The sequence below is a fragment of the Phascolarctos cinereus genome, unplaced genomic scaffold (genome assembly GCF_003287225.1).
Source record: "Phascolarctos cinereus isolate Bilbo 61053 unplaced genomic scaffold, phaCin_HiC Scaffold_5;HRSCAF=322, whole genome shotgun sequence".
NCBI classification, from domain to species: Eukaryota; Metazoa; Chordata; class Mammalia; order Diprotodontia; family Phascolarctidae; genus Phascolarctos; species Phascolarctos cinereus.
Genome location: NW_027555958.1, coordinates 323,599,193 through 323,617,268, shown reverse-complemented (window position 1 = coordinate 323,617,268; position 18,076 = coordinate 323,599,193). Strand labels below are relative to the sequence as shown.

The following is an 18,076-nucleotide window of genomic DNA, read 5'->3' as shown; positions in this document are numbered from 1 at the left end:
AGCAGCAGAAAGACATAAAAGCCTGAAGCTCGGGCTAGACACCTCCCCCATCCCTAACGTAAGCAAAGTCCAATTCTAAAGTTCAAAGTCAAGAAATAAGCTGGAGAAATGAGAAAAAAAAAGGCAAGGAAAAAAACCCGCTTTGAGCATAAAAAGCTACTATGGTGACAGCGAAGTTCAAGACAAACTCAAAAGAACACAATGACTTGAAAATATGTATAACCAAAGCCTCAAAGAAAAATGCAAATTGGATACAAACCCAACAAAAATTCCTAGAAAAACTAAAAAAAAAAAGATTTTTTAAAAAGGGGGAAAAAAGATTATAAAAATCAGAGCCATAGAGGAAAAACTGGGAAAAGAAATTAGAACAATGCAAGAAAATTATGAAAAGACCATTAACAGCTTGGTAAAAGAGGCCCCCAAAATACCAAAGAAAACACCTTAAAAAGTCAGAATTGGCCAAGTGGTAAAAGAGGTATAAAACTTCACCAAAGAAAACAACTCCTTAAAAATTAGAATTGGTCAAGTGGAAACTAATGACTCCAATGAGACATTAAGAAACAATAAAACAAAGTCAAACAACTGAAAAAATAGACAAGAAGATAAAATATTTCACAGGAAAGACAATTAAGTTGGAAAATTGAAGGAAAAAAGTTTAAGAATTATTGGACTACCTGAAAGCCTAGTCAAGACGCTTGACATTTTCTAATGTGAAAATGTATTTAATAGGAATGGGGAGGGTGGGGTGGAGGAAGGGGGAGAAAAATTTTCAACTCAAAGGAATATGGAAGTGATTGTTGATAAATCAAAATAAATTAATAAAACTTTTAAAAAAAGAAAAAATAAAAATTTTTAAAAAAGATGCTTGGCATTTTCACTGGCTGTTCCCCATGTGCAGAATACTCTGCCTCTTCACCTGGGCCTCTTGCCTTCCCTGGCTAAAATCCCACCTTCTGAAGGAAGCATTTTCCAGTCCCTCCGGTCTAGTGCTTTCCCTCTGTGAATTACCTCCAATGTATCCTGTATATAGTTTGTTTGTGTATTGCTGTTTGCATGCAGTCTCCCCCATTAGACTGCTCCTTTACAGGAGGGATTGTCTTTTGCCTTTCTTTGTATCCTCAACACTTGGCACATAGTAGGTACTTACTAAATGTTTATTGACTGGCTGAAGAGCCATGAAAAGGGGAGACAGAGAGGGACCTTTTTGCTCACACAATACTAGTGTTGCTCTTTAGCTCCAAGGTCTCATATATACTGAGAAATTATGGACTATCTCATTAAAAAAAAGATAATGGTAAATGATATCTTTTATTTTACATCACCTATATTTGCACATGCGCGCATGCATATGTGTGTGTGCGTGCGTGCATGTGTGTGTGTGTGTGTGTGTGTGTGTGTGTGTGTGTGTGTGTGTGTGTGTACAGGCATACCTCATTTCATTGTACTTCGCTTGAGGGTGCTTCACAGATGTATATTTTTAATTTTTATTTTTTTACAAATTGAAGGTTTGTGGTAACCCTGCATGGAGCAAGTCTATTGGAACCATTTTTTTCTTAACAGCGTATGTTCGTATCATCTCTCTTACATTTTAGTAATTCTCACAATATTTCAAACTTTTTCATTATTTTTATATGTGTTATGATGATCCATGATCACTGATCATTGATGTCACTATTGCAATTGTCTTGGGGGGCCACAAACCTTACCTGACTGTTCCCAGTCTCGCTCCCTCTCCTTGGGCCTCCCTACTTCCTGAGACACATCAGTATTGAAAAATATTACATAAACTTAGTTGATAAAGCAGTAGCATGGCTTGAGAGGATTGATTTCAATTTTGAAAGAAGCTCTACTGTGGGTAAAATGCTACTGCGCAGTATTCCATGCTACAAAGAAATCTTTCATGAAAAGAAGAGTGAATCCATGCAGCAAACTTCATTATTGTTTTAAGATATTACCAGGGCAGCTAAGTGGCACAGTGGATAGAGCACCAGCCCTGGAGTCAGGAGGACCTGAGTTCAAATCTGACCTCAGAAACTTACTAGCTGTGTGTCCCTGGGCAAAGTTAAAAAAAAAAAAAAAGGAATTACCACAGCCACCCCAACCTTCGGCAGCTGACTGATCAGTCAGTACCCATCAACATTAAGGCAAGTCCTTCCACAAAAGGATTACAACTGTCTGAAGGCTTAGATGATGGCTAGCATTTTTTAGTAATAAAATATTTTAATTGAGTTATATGCATGTTTTTAGACATTATACTATTATACACTTAATAGACTACAGTACAGTGTAAACAGAACTTTTATACAAACTGGAAAGCCAAAAAATTCATGTGACTCGCATTATTGCAATATTTACTTTATTGCAGTGGTCTGGAACTGAGCATAGTATCTCTGAGGTATGTGTTTGTATGTATTATGTATGTATGCATGTGCATGTATGTATGCATGTATATCTTCTCACCCAATCCCAGAGAACAATCTCTTGAAACAAATAATCATTTTTTTAAAGTCCAGCAAAACTAACCAAAATAATGAAAAAGTCTGACATTATATGCTCTGCTCCATACCCATAGTCCCCTTGTTATAAACCTAGTGGAGGCATCTCTAGATCAAAAGGTATGGACATTTTAATCACTTTCCTTTTAGGTACATTTTTTCTTCTTTCCAGAACAATTAGACCAATTCATAGCTTGACCCACAATACATTAGTGTGCCCATCTTTCACCGAGTAGCTCTTAACAACAGTCTCATTTGTCCACTTTATATAACAAAATGTATGGCCATAATATGGATTGCCTATAATAAATATAAATAAATAATAAAATAGAAGTTCCTGAGTGAGAAAAAGAGATCCTCAAAACAGGAATGGGGGCTTTAAATTGGAGATCAGGGATCTTCCTATGTAAGAAGAAAGAAAAATGTCACTGATTAGTTAATTAGTGTGGCTCTCTGTTTCCCATAGGCTAACAGAAAGCAGAGAAATAAGTAGAGTCCTAGTGGGTTTTGCTCACACAGCTCCTCAGGAGCCACCTAGGAAAACCCACCAGGTGTACACCCTTCCTACACCCACCATCACCTACAGAAAATGGAAACAAGGTCAGGTAACAAAGGATGACTATTAACAGTGTGAAACAATCCTCAGAGAATAGCTGGGGAGTAACTGAGCAAATTGTGATGTGAATGGAATGGAATGCCATTATGCTGCAAGAAATGAGGAAACATACAATTTCAAATTCACAGAAAAGACTTGTATTATTCAGAACTGAGCAGAAAAAGAACAACAATTTATACAATAATAATTTGTTGTTGTTGAATCATTTCCGTGTCCAACTTTTTGTGACCTCTTTTGGGGGTTTTCTTGGCAGAGATACTGGAGTGGTTTGCCATTTCCTTCTCTAGGGCATTTTACAGATAAGGAATTGAGACAAATTAAGTGGCCTGCTCAGAGTCACACTGCTAGTAAGTACCTGAGACTGGATTTGAACTCAGGCAAATGAACCCTCCTTATTCCAAACCTGGTGCTCTATCCATTTCGTAACCATATTGTAAAAACTAACCACTTTGAAAGCAATAAAAACTATGATCAACACAATGACTATACATGATTCCAGAGGACCAGTAATGAAGCACATTATTTACCTCTCATCAGAGAGGGGATGGATTTAGGATACGGAATGAGACAAATGTTTTTTTGAACACGACCAATGAGAGAATTTGCTTGGCTTGACTATGCATATTTGTTAAAAAGGAATTTGTTTTTCTTTTTTTTCCCCCAGTTGGCTGAGAGAAAACAGATTTTTTGGTTAATTTTTAAAATTTAATGTCTTAAAAGAGGGGGAGGAAGGCTAGAGCTGTCAGGGAAAGCCAAGACAAGAAAAAGGTTTGGGTTTTTTTTTTAAGCTGTATTGGGGCAAATAGGAAGATCAAAGAAGTGATAGGATTGCTGCTTGAAGTGGATGGGACCATGGTACCTAACAACAGAGAGAAACCAGTGCAATTCTTTCATTATTCTACTTCTGTTTCCTACTCAAAGAAGAATGACTTTTGCACTGAAAATGACATAAGAAAATTGGCTAACAGGAATTTGATGTCCAAGATAAGTAAACAAGAGAGCTGCCCTTGATGAATTCAAGTCACCTGGATTTCATGAACCACTGGAAAAACTGGGTGAGTCACTCTCAGCGACATCTGAAAGATCAAGGAAAACAAAAGAGGTACTGAAGTAGCAGGGGTAAACATCCCGAGTTCCAAAAAAGAGAATCCAGGTAAAATCCATGGACTATCAGCCAGTAAGTTTGACTTTGATTCCTGGAAAAATTCTAGAAAAGATCATTAAAGAGATGAGTTAGTAAATATGTTAGTCATTATAGGATTGTGAGAAATGAAAAGAGTTAAGTTTCCACCTAAGTAGATAAGAAATCAGCACAGACAGGCTAACTTCTCTGTCCAGGGGAGGGAGTGATAACACAATTCTAGGCACATAAGGTATATTAGGGGTGGGGCATATAAGGAAGATTGTAAACCAGAAGGATTAGGACCAATCCTGATACAGAAGGGAGAAGTTAGGCAATTACTAACTATAAAGCTTGCCCTGGCTTCTTTTATGGCTCTTGCATTTTCTCCCCTTCCAAGGAGGTGTGCCCGCTTCTCTTGAGAATGGAAATGATGCACTTCAACCTCTTTAATAATAAAAAGTCTTTGAGACACCAGTCTTTGGAACTGAGTCTGGGGTCATCTTTATAAGAGGATCATAGGACCTAGTAGCCCAAGGAAGCTAGTATGAATTCAAATCATAAGGTTGCGTGTTTGAATCACTTTGGGGTCACAGTGCCCCTTCCTTTGAAAGGTCCCATACCTGGAATGCTCTCCCCCTCTGCCTCCCTTCAAGTCCCAACTAAAGTTTCATCTTTTACAGAAAACCTTTCCTGATCTCCTTTAATTCTAATGCCTTTCATCTGTTGATTATTTCCAATTATTTATCCTGTATATAGTTTGTTTGTACATAGACTGTGAGCTCTTTGAGGGCAGGAACTGTCTTTTGCCTCTTTTTGTATCCCCAGCCCTTAAGACAGTGCCTCACCTATAGTAAATGCTTAATAGATGTTTGTTGACCATATGACTGCATGTAGTGCAGAGGTTCCCAACATTTTTGGCTCTGCTAACCAGGGGTAGGGAACCTTTGGCCTCGAGGCCACATGTGGCCCTCTAGGTCCTCAAGTGTGGTCCTTTGACCAGATCCAAACTTCACTGAACAAATCCCCTCAATAAAAGGATTTGTTCTGTAAAACTTTTGACTCAGTTAAAAGCCCAGACCTAGAAGACAACATGTGACTTCCAGGCTGCAGGTTCCCCAGCCCCGTGCTAACCCCTTTCAACAAAAGAAATGTGTCACAAATCTTCAATATACTATTGGGACTATCATTACTTTTTTTTTTAGAATATATTTATTTAAAAATTAAGGGGTGAGGGAGGATTATACTGGGAGAAGGAGAAAGGGAGAGGTAGAATGGGGGTAAATTATCTCACATAAAACAGACAAGAAAAGACTTTTACAGTAGAGGGGAAGAGGGGGGAAGATGAGAGGGAATGAGTGAATCTGATTCTCATCAGATTTGGTTTAAGGAGAGAATAACATACACACTCAATTGGGTATCAAAAGGTATCTTACCCTACAGGAAAATAGGGGGGAAGGGGATAAGAGAGGGGTGGAGATGATAGAGGGGAGGGCAGAATGGGGTGGGGTAATCAGAAGCAAACACTTCTGATGAGGGACAAGGTCAAAAGAGAGAATAGAATAAACTCGGGGTAGGATAGGATGAAGGGAAATATAGTTAGTTTTCCACAGCATGACTGCTATGGAAGTGTTTTGCTTGACCATACAAGTATAACCTGTATCGAGTTGCTTGCTTTCTCAATGAGGGTGGATGGGGAGGGAGGAAGGGAGAAAACGTGGAACCCAAAGTTTTAAAAACAAATGTTAAAAAATTGTTTTCACATGCAACTGGGAAATAAGATATACAGGCAATGGGGTATAGAAACCTATCCTGTCCCGCAGGAAAATAGAAGAAGAAAGGGATAACAGAAAGGGACAGAGAGAGAAGGGAGGGCAGATTAGGGGAAAGGGTATTCAGAATGCATGCCATCTTGGGATTGGGGGAGGGACGAGATGGGGAGAAAATTTAGAACTCAAAATCTTGTAGAAGTGAATATTGAAAACTAAAAATAAATAAATTAATGGACAAAAAATTATATTTATTTATTTTGTAACATTTTGAGTTCTAAGTTACCTCCCTCTCTCCCTCCCAATCCCACTTTACAGACTGCCAACATTTGATATAGGTATATATGTGGAACCATAAAATGCATACTTTCATATAGCAGTTCTTTCTCTGAAGATGGATAATATTTTCCTTCATGAGTTCTCTGTAGTTGATTTGAATGTCCATATGACTCAGAAGAGCTTAGTCATTCACAGTTACTCTTTGAACACAATTGCTGTTACTGTATACAATGCTCTCTTGGTTCTGCTTATTTCACTCTGCATTATTTCATACAGGTCTTTGTGATGGAGTGCTTGGGTGCTTGTGTTTGGACCCAAATTTCTCCCTAGCCTCAGAAACATTATCCCTGATAGTTTCTCCCCAGCCCAAGGACACTGTGCTTAGCAATTACTCATGAGTGGGCCCCAGCAAGACCCTTATCTCTTTCCTTCATGCAGTTCCAAACAGCACCTGAAGGAATTATTAGTTTGAACTGGCTTTGCACTGGGTCATAAAGACATTTTTACCCACTGAGCAATCTATACTACTGCCCTACCTCATTATCTACATCCTGGACTCCTCATTAACTGCATTCTAGACTTAAGACATATGTATACTCCCTACATCTATCTTGTCAAACAAGACATTGATTGGTGGCAGACTGGACAACTCTCAGTTACCCCTGAACTCTAGTTAACTTAGTGATGTAGCAGGCCTAAAACTACACCTCCATGTGGCCCCACCTTGTGGGCTTTTCCCAGTGAACTCTGAGTAAAATGCCTGCATAAAATGCCTGCATAGTAGGTACAAGAAATGCATGTAATTTTAAGAACTGACCACTCCTTAACCACTCCTTAATCCCACGCTGAATCATCTAGTTAGCATATTTGGCACATGTTTTATTGTATTTTATCCTATATAACTTTAATTGTACCACTCTAAGGTTCCAGGATCCTTAAGAATCCTTGCCCGCTGAAAAGCGTAACAATAAAATTTTTGCCAACTTGACTCAAAGAATGCTTGAGTCTGTGAATTCATTCCAGACGACTCCGTCATGTACTTCAGTCTTTGAGCAGTCACAACCTCTCAACCTCTCATTCTGCAACATTTCCATGTTTTTTTCTAAAACCAACTTACTCATCATATCTTACTGCACAGTAGTACTCCATCACAATCATATACCACAACTTACTCAGCCATTCTCCTATTGATGGGCGTTCCCTCACTTTCCAGTTCTTTGCCACCACAAAGAGAGCTGCTATAACTGTATTAGAACATATAGGTTCTTTTCCTTTTTCCCTGATCACCTTGGGAAACAGACCTAATAATAATATTGTTGGGTCAACAGTTTTATAACTCGAGTATAAGTCCTGTCATTACTTTTGTTTGTGTATTCCTAGTACTTACCAAAGTGCATGGCACATAGTAATTATGCCTTAAAATGCTTTTGCATTCATTCATTCATACATATACTCAACAGCTGTTTTTCTTTGTGTTTTGAAATGTTTGTTTTGATGATTTCTAAGTTCACAATAAAAAAAATGAACAGGTCATACTAGGCTAAATTTATTTCCTTTTTTATTTTTTTTATTTACAGAAACTGGTAGGAAGGAATGAAGTAAACATTTACTATGCATCAGATGCTTTACAAACTTCATCAAATTTGATTCTCACAACAGCCCTACTATTTTACTATTTTACTATTGAGTAACAGAGAATTGAGTTCAGTGACTTACCTTGGGCCCAGGGTTACACGCTAATAAGTGTCTGTGACAGATTTTGAATTCATGGCTTGTTGACTTAAGGTGCTCTGTGCACTATGGCACCACCTAGAGGCCAGAGGAGATCAGGAGAATAGTATAGCTATAGAGTCTAGCAAAATATTCAGTAAAGTAGTTAATATTATTCTTGCGGGGAAAATGCAGAAATGTGGATTATATAATAATACAGTTAGATGGATCCAGAAAATGGCTAGCCTCAAAGAAAAGTCACTATTGATTCAAGGTCAGCTTGGCCATAGCTAACCAGTAGAATAAGAATGGCCCAGGATCTTGTTTGGCTCTGTGCTGTTTAACATTTTTGTCATTGACTTGGTTAAAGGCATAGATCAATAAATCAACAAGCATTTCTTTTTTTTTTTAATTTTGCTAGACAATGAGGTTAAGTGACTTGCCCAGTGTCACACAACTAGTAAGTGTTGTGTATCTGAGGCTGGATTTGAGCTCAGGTCCTCCTGACTCCAGGGCCGGGTGCTCTATCCACTACACCACCTATCTGACCCTCAACAAGCATTTCTTAAGCACTTACCATGTATCAGGCACAGTGCTGCCCAAAGGATGCGTTGAATCCACTGGGAGCTTGGTGAGGACTCTATTAGGAGAAAAAGAACTTCTATTCCCTGTAATAGCATAGTGATGAATAGCTTTGGTTACATGTGGAACATTCTCAGTACATGGGCCTCACTACCATTTTGGTCTCTTCCCTCCCCCAAAACTGACATAGTCAAAGAAAGCAAATAGATAACAGAGGTAATGAAGTATTGAAGTGTTGGGTCTAGGTTTGTACCCACTCTTTCCAAGGATGTTGGGTATGTTAGGGGAAGGTATAGACCAGGTTTATGGGGTGGGGTTGGGGGGTCAGGGTTTGTAGCTACTGTTCTTACCATGCTACCATACGGGCGACCATGTCTTTGCTAAAAGCTAATTGTATCTAATGTCATGACTGTTAATGAAAAGCACACCAAGGTGGGGCTCATAAGTTATCATGTCAGGAATGGGTACCCACAGTGTATCCTTGAACTTGGAGGTAGCAGCTGCCCTTTGGGGACTCAAAACCATGATTCTGAGAGCAAGTCAGGAAAGTAGCCAGAAATGAGAGCTACATAAATATAAGTAAATGCAGAATATATATGCGTGTGTGTGTGTGTCTACATACACACATAATACACATACACACACACAAACATTTACATAATTCTTATATAATTAATACAAGATAGTTTGGGAGGGAGGGAGCTAACAGCTGGTGGGATCAGGACAGGCTTCCCCTAGAAGGTGATGCTTGAGCTGAGAAGTGAGGGAAATAAGGGATTCTAAAAGGGTGGATTGCATTCCAGGCACGGAAGACAGCTGATACAAAAGCACAGAGATGGTAGGGGCATGTCCTATGTGGCAAGAATACCAGTTTGGTTTAACGATAAGAGTTAGGAAAGGGGATTAATGTATAACAAGGTTGGAAAGGTAGGTTGGAGGAAGGTTGTGAAGGGTTTTAAATGTCAAATAGAGAAGTTGATATTTGATCCTAGAGGCAGAGGGGTCAGTTAGGTGGCAGAGTAGATAGAGCACTAGGCCTGGAGTCAGGAAGACCTGAGTTCAAATCCAGCCTCAGTCAGTCACTTGACCTTGGGCAAGTCTCTTACCCCCGTTTGCCTCAGTTTCCTCATCTGCAAAATGAACTGGAGAAGGAAATAGAAAACTACTTTGATATCTTTGCCAAGAAAACCTCAGTTAGGGTCATGAAGAGTCAGATGTAACTGAACAACAACAATAGAGAAAAAGTTTATCAAGCACAGATGTGGCATGGTAAGATCTGAGTTTTTGGAAACTTCGTTCAGAAGCTATGGGGAGGTTGAGTTGGAACAGGGAGAGACTTGAAGTAGGTTTAGGCTTGATGTCAGGAAAATTACTAACAATTAAAGCAATTTGTTGGTGTTCAGTCATTTCTGTAAGAAAACTTACAGAATACATTCAGGACGAAAAAGGTGGGTTGTCATGAGGGTCCAGCTGCCTTTGGCAATCTGAGCAAGAAAACCCACTTCACTCTGGTTATTTTTACCCTTCATGATCCAACTTGCCCCAGACCTAATGAGGGGCAAGGACATTTGAGTCACTTTCAGTAGCCCTGGCTAGCCGAAGTCAGTTTTTCTTTACAGGATAAACACAGCTTAGAATCCCAGGATGGATCCCGGCCCAAATCAGCTGAGAGTAAAGTAGCTTAAGACCAAGAATGCAATGATATCCCTAGGATTTTCTACAAGTAGGGGTTACTGTCCAGATGGCCTTTTAACAGAGAAGGGAATATTACATTTGATATTAACAATATTAAAATTAATTTCCTATCAACTATATTTTAATATAATTGGTTTCCTTTATAATTCTACATGTTTTAGAAAAATGTTTTTTAGAAAAATGTTTTTGTGAACCCCTAAGATAATTTAATATACTACTCATAATATCTTTTAGATTTATTCATTAAATGCTTATATCAGCCGCAATAATGACTTTTGCCCCCAAAAGGTCCAAAATAAATTTTATATAATCATAAGAATAAGATATAATTTTTCTACATATAATTATGAAAACTCTAAATATGACATTATAAAATTCTAATTACAAAATAATTATGAATACCTTACATGGGCTTTCTGTAAAAATTAAAAGCAGTAATCCAGCAAGACCTCATGCTTACTGTTATCAGTAAGACTTCATATCAAATATTTTTATGTTATAAATTTTGTTGAATATAAATAACATTTTAATGAATATAGTTTATAACTTGGGAGATGTTTAACATGATAGAATAATCACATACGAGCTTAATTCCAAAGTTGAACTTTTTTATTTGTGTTTGGTGTTGGGCCAAATATTGCAAATTTTTGTTTAGTCTTAAATCCAGTTGCACATCTATACTTTACTTCCATAGTTTAATTTAAAATAAATAAAGTGAAGATACACAAATACAAAGTAGAATTGATAGGAGAATTATATAAGCTTTCTTGCTAAGAGATGAAATTCATTGTTTATTTTTAGCTATTTAACCAATCAACAAGACTGAATAGCTAGTTACTTTATAAAATATTTATTTTTCTACTGGCTAATGACAAGCACTGTATTGAAGTTAAATTGCATATGTTGCTTCATTTTTAACAACGTGTACATATAAACTAACCTTTGTAAGGAAAGAATATCTTCACTGACTACACTTTCACATAAACTCTACTGAATGGATGAAAGTCAGCCAGTACCGTAGGCCAAGTCCCAAAGCTAGCATCCTCTTAGTTCACGTTCCATGTTGGGAAGAAATAAGGCACTTATAACTCACTGAACATTTAACAAAGGATGAGGTTTACTTTGCCCTGACACAGCAAGGAGACGGGTACAGTGGCATTTGGTTTCCTTGGACGGGGTCTCCCTTGTCTCCATCTGGAAACTTGTCTGCTCAGTCAGTCCTAAGGATACAGTCATCACAAAGTCGGAGAAGCCACAAACTACATGAGGTGGAGACTTTTTATGCCCCAGATCAGGAAGCTGCCCCAGGGAAGCTGGAACCAATCAGGTCTTTGGAGCAGGGTTAGGAAAGCTGCGTCAGAAAACCACTGGTCTTACTACAGCTAGATAGAAGACTAGAAACATAAGTAGGGGAAAGGTTAGAAATGGAAAACAGCCTTGATACTGCAATGAAAAGAAACAAAAGGTTTGTTTCTGCATAATGTTTGTGATGATCCATGATGGTTTCCAGACAGCTAGTGATATGATACCCAGAAATCATGGTTTTCACACAATCTGATATTTGTGCTGCATGCACACAAACATTCATTACATCTTGATTACTTGATTACACAGCTGATTATAGGGTAACAGAAGGGAATAGGAAGGTACTCAGGTACAGTATACAGAGTGCAAATGAGCACATGCACATGCATCTGAATATCCATCGGGAATCAGTTTGAGAGGGAGTTTGCAAACAGTTTGATGAAAGGTTGAGAAACTTCAAGAACATGTTGCGCTTAACCAGAAGCAGTCAGTTTGATATAATCATTGTATGAACACCTATAATGCTTCAAACATGCCTATGCTTGTTGGCACATAGGAAAAATATATTTGTATATTTATATATATATATATATATATATACATATATATATATATATACATATATATATATATATACATATATATACATATATATACATATATATATGTATATATATATATATATATATATATATATATATATATATATATAATAATCGGGCAATTATTTGTTGCTTGAGATGTCACTAAAGAAGTTTTTATCATTAACTCCTTAGACCATTTGTTGTTTCAGTCATTTTTCAGTCGTGTCTGACTCCCATTTTGGGGTTTTCTTGGCTAAGGTACTGGAGTGGTTTGCCATTTCCTTCTCCAGCACATTTTATAGATAAGGAAACTGAGGCAAACAAGGTTAAGTGACTTGTCCAGGGTCACACAGCTAGTAAGTGTCTGAGGCCAAATTTGAACTGAGGTGATGAGTCTTCCTGGCTCCAGACCCAGTGGTCTATTTAGTGTGCCACCTAGCTGCCTCCCTTAGACCATTACCATAAATGATAACTACTGGTATAAGGGAAATTGCTGGGAAAGACTGAAGCATACATACATGGACGTTTGGTGACTGGTTCTGATTGGATAACCATATGTTGAAGTGAGAGGCCTGTGATTGGCTGCAGAGGCATTCCAAAAGGCTGATTGGCTTTAGCTACTGTCTCTTTGCCTCCTTTGTGTCTGAGGGAAGCTTTGTTATTATTTTACTCTTGGTGTCTAGTAAAGGGAGTAGAAGTTCAACCTTTTTGTTTAGAAGATCCAAAGGGCTACTTGACATCCCATTTTTTCCCAGAGTCTGGATTTGCAACCAGTATAGCATCTTTGGGGGCAAGCTCCTGGACCCATGCCAGTGAATGTTGAAATGAGAACTCAACTGATGAAGATGCCACCTTTAGATATGAACTTGGTAGAACCAGTACTGTGTAGAATGGAGATAACTTGAGCCTACTACCACCAAGAAATGAAGTTGGTGTAGGGGAGTGTGTTCCTTTGTTCTACCTGTGTCTTTGATATAAATATGCCTTTTTCCCAATTGTAACTGACTTTATTTTATTTTTGGAGACATTTGGGGTTAAGTGACTTGCCCAGGGTCACATAGTTAGTAGTGTCAAGTGTCTGATGCCAGATTTGAACTCAGGTCCTCTTGACTCCAGGTCCAGTGCTCTATCCACTGCACCACCTAGCTGCCCCTCATGTAAATATACTTTTGTGAAAGCTAACTGATGTTAAGTGGTGAACTGGGATGTTAGTCTCTCACTCCTAAAATTGGGGAGAACTGAGTATTGGCCAGTTAACATTGTTCACATGATGATTATAAGCAGAAAATAGCCCAAGTGAGGAGATCGGGAGTAGAAATGAAGTGCTGACCAGATGAGAGTGAGAGGTGAGCTGATTGGGGAAAGAGAACTTTTCATTTTGGGGTAAATTTGAAAATATCTTTACTAGACTTCTTATGAACCTGTCAAGAAACTTAACAAGGAAATTAGTCAATTAGCAGAGAAGTATAGGAGATTGGTGCAGTTGCCTCCAAACGCCCCCTTTGGCCACATAGTGCTTCTAGCTTTCCTTGATAGGCATCAGACAATTGCCCTATCCCCATAAAAGGTGCCCAGTCCACATGGAGGTCCTCCCTTATACATCCTATTGTTGGTAATACCATACACACAGATAAGTACACAGAAGGTAAATTGAGGAGGAAGATAAACAAAGCATGCGCTTACTTTGTGCCAGACACTCTGTGGAGCACTGGCGATATAAATACAAGCAATAGAAGACAGTCCTTGTCCACAAGAAGCTACCTTTGTGACACGGGAGAGACAACACGTGAAAGAGAGCTGGAAAGGGAGAGAGAATAGCAATGTGGTTTGGGAATGGTGACGAGGAAGTGATGTGGGGGTCTAGTTAAGGGCAGGATAAGTGGAAAGCTCACCTATTAGAACTCAGGGCAGAAGCCAAGGTTCCAGTTTGGGGGGTAGAGGCAGAGGAGGTGAAGATGATGGCTTGGTTTGGAAATGGTGACCCCTGGAATGTGTGGAAAGGCTTCTCTGCTTGAATATCTCCAATGAGAGGAACTCACTAACTCAAGAAGCAGTGCGTTCCACTTTGGGAGAGCCCTAAATTTTACAGAGTCTTTTGGGACATCAAGCCTGAACTGGCATCTTTAGATCTCTGACCCACTGCTCTTGGTTCTGCCCTCTGGATCCAAACAGAACAAATCTATTCCCTCTTCCAATAGTCCTTCAGGGACTTGAATATAGCTATCCTGTTCCTCTGAGCCTCCCCTTTCTAGGCTAAACATCCCCAGTTCCTTCAACTGATCCTTATATGAGGGAGCTAGCTGATGCAATATATAGAGCATCAGGCCTGGAGTTGGGGAGACCTGAGTTCAAATTCGACCTCAGATACTAGCAAGCCACCTAACTTTGGTTTGCCTCAGTTTCTGCATCTGTAAGATGTTAGCTAGTACTCTTATATGATACAGATTCAAGCTCTTTAACATTCTGGTTACATTCCTCTGGACATTCTCCATATTACTAATGTCCTGGCCAAACCAATGCTTAGAGCTGAAAGACTATACTTTAGATATGATCTGATCAGAATGGGGTACTATGGGACTTCATTTCTTTATTCCTCATCCATATGGCTCTTTTAATGAAGCTGAGCATGACTTAGCTTTTTTAGTTGTCACCTCATACTACTGACTTACATTGAGTTTACAATCTATCCATACCCCCCAGGAGAGAGCGAGGCTGACCACACTGTGAAGGTCTGCCTCACTTAAATTCTGTTTACTGGAAAGTCAAGACATCACCCTGGAATGTCATTGCTCCTTTTCAAGAATGAAGGACAAGGGGCAGCCAGGGGGCAAAGGATCCTGGAGTCAGGAGGACCTGGGTTCAAATCTGGCCTCAGACACTTACTAGCTCTGTGACCCTGGGCAAGTCACTTAACCCCAATTGCCTAAAAAAAAAATATTAAAGTAAAAATAAAAAGTGAAGGACTAACAACCCAAACCCCAGATTTTTTTTAAAACAAATTGTCTGAACACCTCTCCCAATCTTGTACATTCCACAGGTGTTCGTTAGCTTGAGCTTGTATGAACTTTCATCTTTTTTATTCTTTGTTAAAAGAGATGGCTTCCTGAGTAGAGGGCAGGTGAGGAATATATTCAGAAATAATGGTGATATAAAAACAAAAGTTGCCAATACAAAATTTAAAACCCAACAATCCATTACAGGGAAGGTAGCTTATTACAAGGAAAGAGAGCTGCAATATGTGCACAAATACACATTATAAAGACAGGCTGTAACATGGGGGGAACCAGTGACAAGCAATCTGTGAAACTGGAAAAAGCACAGAATTTGGAGTCAGAAAATGTTGCTTCAAATTCTGGGTCAGCAACTTACTACCTGTGTGACCTTCCCCAAATCATTTAACTCCTTGGGTCTCACTCAGTCTCCTCATCTGCCAAATGACAGGAATTGGATTAGCTGATCTCTAAATTCATTCCTGTTCTAAATCTTATGATCCTAAGACACACAGGCCCAGAGAGACAACTAATGGAATCTTAGGGAAGATTAAAGCAAGTTGCTTTTCACTTTCTTTTTTTGCCTTTTTTTTTTTTGCAGCATGGCTAATATGGAAATATATTTTGCATGACTTCACATGTATAATGGGTACCATATTGTTTGCTTTCTTAATAGGCGGGTTGGGAAGGGCTAGAAGAAGAGAGAGAATTTGGAATTCAAAATTTTTTAAAAATCAATGTTAAAAATAAAAATTTTAAAAGAAGAAATTATACATATATCTTTCTCATCCAAATTGAGGGAGCCCCTGAAATATTGCATAAACTCCAAGTTAAGCACCCCTGCTCTAAGGAGTAAGTCAAGATAGGAGGAGCTCTGTTAGTCAAGAAAATATTCATCCTTGGTAGTCTTTTCTAGGGAAGAAAAACCGAGCTTGTGAGACAGAGACAGCTTCTCCGACGGGGAGGTGATTTCTGGTTCCTCCCTGCCCCTTCCCCTCATTGGCAAACGAGTCAAGATCTTCTGTCTGTTCCCCAGTTATCATTTATCCTTGGGCCCCCTGGGTGATGGTGGGAGAGGGGAGAGAATAGAAAGGAAAGGGATGGGACACTGCTGAGGATCACCGCTTCCCCCTTCCCCCTTCCCCCGACCGGGAGCGGAGTCTCCATCACCATTTTTCTGCTGCTCAGGGAGTGCCAGGGAGCATGCCCTTGCTTTGGGAAGGTGCCCTTGCAAGAGGACAAAGAAGCGATTCAGCTGCACATACATGCATCTGGTCGGATGCGTGCCGCCGCGGTCAATTTACCCTTGAAATTTCCTTGCCCTGCTGGGGTATGGGTGCGCGTGGCTGCTGCCGGGCGAAGGTTGGGGGGCGGGGAGGAATGCTGACAGTCCATCTCTTGGAATCAGGACTGCAGTGCTTCAGCCATCCCTAAGCCCGAGACAGACTTCCTAGCTGTCATTTAGGTATAGGGGCGAGCTAGGAAAAGCGGGGTCTGCCGGGCCAGAATCTCCCAACCCCCTCTCCCCCAAGAGACCGCTACGACTTGTATGGCAATCTGCGGAGAGGAGCAGCGACAGGAGAGCTGGATTCAGTCCGAAGCCAGAGTAGCCCATTGGGCACCATCATGTGGAGAGCTGAGCCTGTACCAGTGAGAGAGTCAGAGCAGTTTGGGGAAACCTCCAGGACTAATCAGGCCGCCACCAGGCCTCCGGCCCGCCTTTCAGAACTCTCTTAGGCTTCCAATAGTAACACTCCGCATCTCGGGCTGGGTCCGGGCCAAATGCCTGGAATAACTAGGCATCTTGGGAAACGTGGTCCTCCCCTTCTCCACTTAGCCGCGGTGTTAGAGGATTGAGGGGCGGGGGCTTAACTACTTTTCTCCACGAGCCTAGCATTCAAAACATTGCCTCAGGAAGGTCTGCAGCCGTGGCTGAACCTTTGCCTTCAGGATTGTCTTCGCCTTCAAGATTTACACGATGTGTACTGTACCCCAAGAGGGGGCCCTGACGTAGCCGTTTCTTATTCCAGTTAATGGCCTAGATGGCATGAGACCTTTCCCAGGTAACCCAAAGGAGTGGGAAGGTAATTGGAGTTTGAAGATGGCTGGAAGGAGCTCGACAATCTCAAATTTATTTTTCCCAATCAGAGGCAGGGTGGTGTATCCTCAGAGTCAGGATGACCTGCATCCTACTTCCTACATATGCTGGTTGTATGACTCTAGACAAGTCATTTAATTTCTTAGCGACTCTCTAGACCCATAATTTGAGGGCAGCTAGGTGGAGAAGTGGATAGAGTGCCAGGCCTGGATTCATTTTCATGATTTTAAATGTAACTGCACTTAATAACTCTGTGACCCTGGGCAAGTCACTTGAACTCTGCCTCAGTTTCTTCATCTGTAAAATGAGCTGGAGAAGGAAATGGTGAACCACTCCAGCATCTTTGCCAAGAAAACCCCAAATGGAATCAAGAAGATTGTAAACTGCAGAACAGCAGATGATCTGCCCTGGTGTAGGAAGTACAATGAAATCATCGGTCTAGATCAAATCTGGGTGAGTGAGGGGTTTCTCTGGGAAGCCACAAGGCGTGGCTGAATAATCTTGTTTACACTCAGAGGAGATCTTTTCCACGTGTTCCAAGGCAAATAGGACCCACAGGGCTGGTGGCTGGAATAGAGCACCACCTCGTGGATATAATCATAAACTACACTCCCTTGCTGATTAATGGTCTAGTGACACCGTGTCTTTCTGTAGGCTTACCTAAGTCAATGCAGGCTACTCACACAAGTGCAGTGCTTCATGGGTAACTTGGGATATCCAACTCAGGAAGGCCTGAGTTCAAATCCAACTTCAGACACTTACTAGCTGTGTGAGCCTGGACCAATCACTTAATGTCTGGCTGCCTCAGTTTGCTGCACTTAGTCATTTTCAGT

General features: G+C 40.1%; 1 protein-coding gene across 1 annotated transcript in view; it reads left to right on the top strand.

Annotated features, from left to right (window-relative positions):
- The first annotated feature begins 17,611 nt into the window (after positions 1-17,611).
- Positions 17,612-18,076, top strand: part of PKLR (pyruvate kinase L/R) — a 29,575-nt gene continuing 29,110 nt past the window's right edge. The window contains exon 1 of the mRNA XM_020991595.2: positions 17,612-17,696. The gene's annotated coding sequence lies outside the window, so the exon portion shown is untranslated. The remainder of the gene's footprint in view (positions 17,697-18,076) is intronic.